Source organism: Diabrotica virgifera, chromosome 8 (assembly GCF_917563875.1).
Source record: "Diabrotica virgifera virgifera chromosome 8, PGI_DIABVI_V3a".
In the NCBI taxonomy this organism is placed as follows: Eukaryota; Metazoa; Arthropoda; class Insecta; order Coleoptera; family Chrysomelidae; genus Diabrotica; species Diabrotica virgifera.
Genome location: NC_065450.1, coordinates 76,454,926 through 76,459,114, shown reverse-complemented (window position 1 = coordinate 76,459,114; position 4,189 = coordinate 76,454,926).

The following is a 4,189-nucleotide window of genomic DNA, read 5'->3' as shown; positions in this document are numbered from 1 at the left end:
TTTTGTGGTAGCCCACCCCCAGAGCACCTGGTGCCCAGCGTAACTGCTGAGGCACGTTCTTCTGAAATTTCGAGGCCTTCTGGCACTAAATTGATACAAACACACAGTATGTACTCGGGGGTTTTTGGGGTTGCTGAACACGAATAAGACGTAGGTGAAGGCCTCTACAGCTACAGTATCTGGTATCCAGGATAATGAAAAACAACGTCAATATAAATCTAACGGATCTATCCACCACTGGATATAGGTCTCAGACTATCTTGTATCAGTTTTATGTTACCAGACTATCTTGTTAACGGACGGCGTAGGGACCGGGCGACCCCACTGCCCAAAGGTGTTCTAACCTTTGCAGTCAGCCCAAGATACTTTTCTACGACCCCGGTAGAAGACATATCTGCTAAAGAGACGCAATATTTGTACAAATTGGTACATATCCATTTCACATCCTAACCCACTACCAATACGCATTGACCCGCGCGGTAGTCGGTAGTGAAACAGCTAAACCCCCTTCCTCCATTCATTTTATCCTGTACACACATAGTATTTCATCAATATCAATCAACATAATAGGATCTCTGGACAAATAATCCCGGACAAAAAATCCCCACAAATTAGCCCTGGACAAAAAATCCCCAGACAAAAAATCCCCACATAAAATCCCGGACAAATAATCCCCACAAATTTTTTTGGACAAAATATCCCCTCAAAAAATCCCGGACAAAAAATCTCCGACAAATATATTTATACTGTCGAATAGTTCTCTAAATGCAGGGAAAGATTCAAGTAAGGTGCAGCATAGGTAGAAGAAAAATGTCCTGGCTAAGAAATCTCAGAGAATGGTTGCCAACCTTCGTCACGGAAATGGCACGTACAGAAGAAAAAGTTCTCTAAAAGTTTTCCCGTGAATGCAATCAACGCAAATGTTTTTCAAGCTCAGTGCATGAGAGTTATAGACTGGGAGATGTTCTGAGCCCTGCCCTTTGCAATACTGGAAGGTTAGAGAAGGTACTTACAATTTGTGGAAAAGGGTTCCACAGGGTTCCTGTAAAAATTATATTATCCATAAAAAATGGGGTGTTACAATGAATTTCTGAGTCCTGCCTTATCCACAGAATGACAGGATACCTACTATCTAATTTATGAAGTAATTTTTTGGGCAGGATGGTTTCAAAAGGGGTAAAGGGGTTTATATTTATACAAACACGTAATGAAAATAATAAAATTTTCATGATTTTCCCATGAGTCCTGCCAACTAAATAAATTAAACATATTTATTTCAAAACTATCAAAAAGATGTTGGCATGACGTCTCCTAATGTTTGAATGTACTTGTCCCTGGGAAAATTTTCACCCTTATTCCGTGATTTTCTGAGTATTTCTGGGGATTTTTTGTCCGGGATTTTTTGTGGAGATATTTTGTCCAAAAAAATTTGTGGGGAATATTTTTCCGGAATTTTTTGTAGGGATTTTTTGTCCGGGGGTTATTTGTGGGGATTTTTTGTCCAGGGATAATTTGTGGGGATTTTTTGTCCGGGGATTATTTGTCCTAGCTTCACATAATAGTATCCAATGATAAGCTAAGAGACATTCTTGAAAGAAAGGACATGGATAAGAAAGATATGCGAATAATTCTCAATCTATATATCGGAATCAGAAAGCTATCATCAAAGTAGAAAATGAGACATCACAAGCAATATAAATATGTAGAGTAGTACGACAGGGATGCATTTTGTCACCACTGCTATTTAATGTATACAGTGAAAGCATCTGCCAGGAAGCCCTTTTGAAAGCAAACGAAGGAATCTTAATCAATGGAGAGGTTGTAAATAATATTCGATACATGGACGACACTTTACTAGTTGCAAGATCAGTAGAAGAATTACAACGATTACTTACAAACATAAATATTGCTTGCAACAATTATGGCATAAATGTCAATATCAAAAAAACCAAGTATATGGTCTTCAGTAAAAACATGACACAACCAGCACATATTAGTATAAACGGCATTCAAATTAAAAAAGCATCAAGTTACAAATACTCGGGAACTTTAATAAACGAAACTGGAGACCAAAACAATGAAATAAAAAGACGTGTCGAAATTGCCAGGTCCACCTTCATAAATATGAGAAAATTCTTCTGCAACAGAGATATAAGCATCCCTCTACGATTAAGAATGCTAAGAGGCTACGTATTTAACACGCTATTATACGGTGTAGAGGCCTGGACTCTCAAACAGAACAACTTAAAAAAATATTGAAAGTTTCGAGATGTGGTGTTACCGTCGAATACTGAAGATAAGTACGAAGGATAGGAAAAAACCCAGAAATTTTGTTAACGCTAAAACGAAGAAAACTCAAATATTTGGTCACCTGGTGAGAGGACATAAATACGCATTACTTCAAAATGTAATTTTAAAATAGAAGGAAAACGGAATCCAGGCCGTAGAATAATGTCATGGTTGCGGAATTTGAGAGAGTGGTTTGGCTGCACCACTAATAAATTCTAGGTCAGCTGGAAGTAAGGTCAGGATAGCCTTAATGATTTTTAATCTCCGATAGGAGTGGCACAAGAAAAAGAATAATTAACATATTCCTCATTTAGAAAAAATACCATTCTGATATAAAAACCACGAACTTTTCCGTTACTCTACTCGATATACAAGAGAATAATAGATTATACAAAAGTACATTTTCCGTACCAGAGCTAAAAATAAATCCCCAGAAGTAGGAAGTTGGCTACCGATAATCGTTTCAACAGATAATATGACTAATGAAGTGAATAAAAATGTCAATTTTTATTCATTTCATTCAACAACTGATAAATCACTATCTGTGGTTTTGAAACATTGTCTTTTAAATAAACTTTAAACTTTTTAAACTTTATTTGGTTTGTGAAGCTATTTCCTATTTCCTTGTGGAATTTTTATGTTATTTATTAGTATCTTTAATGTGAAAATTTCCGAAGTGGTGGAAGTATTTTTAACTCAAATTGTGGTTAGTTTCCATTAAAGATATAAAATAAAATATTTTGTAGTATTATTTATCATATTTTCGTATTATAAATGCAAGAAAATGCACTACAAGAAATTAACATCAATCTTCACGTAAATAATAAGACGATAGAACGAGTTCAGAATTATAACTATTTAGGGACAAACATTAATGAAACAAACGATTATACCAAAGAAAACGTGTACTAAAATGTTATGTATTTTCTGTTCTTTTGCATGGTGTGGAGACATGGACTCTTAATAACCAATGCCTCAATAGATTGGAAGCATTTGAGATGTGGACGTATCGAAGAATGCTGAGAATCTCCTGGACATACAGAATAACCAATGAGGAAGTACTAAGGAGAATACAGAACAGCAGGGAGATACTGGATTCAATCAAAATAAGAAAACTGCAATACTTGTGTCATATAACACGTGGTGGCAGGTATGGGCTCCTAAAATTAATAATGCAGGGAAATATTCAAGGAAGGCGCAGCATAGGTAGAAGAAAAATGTCCTGGCTGAGAAATCTCAGAGAATGGTTTGAATGCAGCTCAACTAAACTATTTCGGGTTGTAGTGTCAAGAGTTAGAATAGCAATGATGATTGCCAACCTTCGTCGCGGAGATGGCACGTAAAGAAGAAGAAGAAATTAATGCACCACCTTAAAAATTGGTCATTTTTGATGTCTCGAATTTCCTAAACCTGTTGTCCGATTTAAGTGATTTTTTTAATATGTTATAGCCTTATTCTTTAACAATGTCGCTGTAATAATATTGTTGCTAGACAGGTAAATTGTCATTGTATACCGGGTGTACCAATCAAACTGTGTTTTTTCATTTTGTTATTGATTATTAACATTTTGTTTTTGATTCATTCGCTTAGGTTGGATAATAAAACATTTGGGTACTTTAACAACTAGCCTTGCTTTTCATCAATAGGTACATGGTGTTTTTAAATAAGTGTGGCAAACTTTAAGGGGTAATTCTGCATGAAAAAATAATGACAGTGTACTTTATAAACCTATGTCCGCAAATGCATTGTTTCGGAGATAGAGGGTGTTGAAATTTTTCTTACAAACTGACGATTTATTTATTGCTCTAAAACCGGTTGAGATATGCAAATAAAATTTTGTTGGATTTGAGGTAATTATTGTGCATTTTTTGACATACAATTAAGAATTTTATGTTCACCA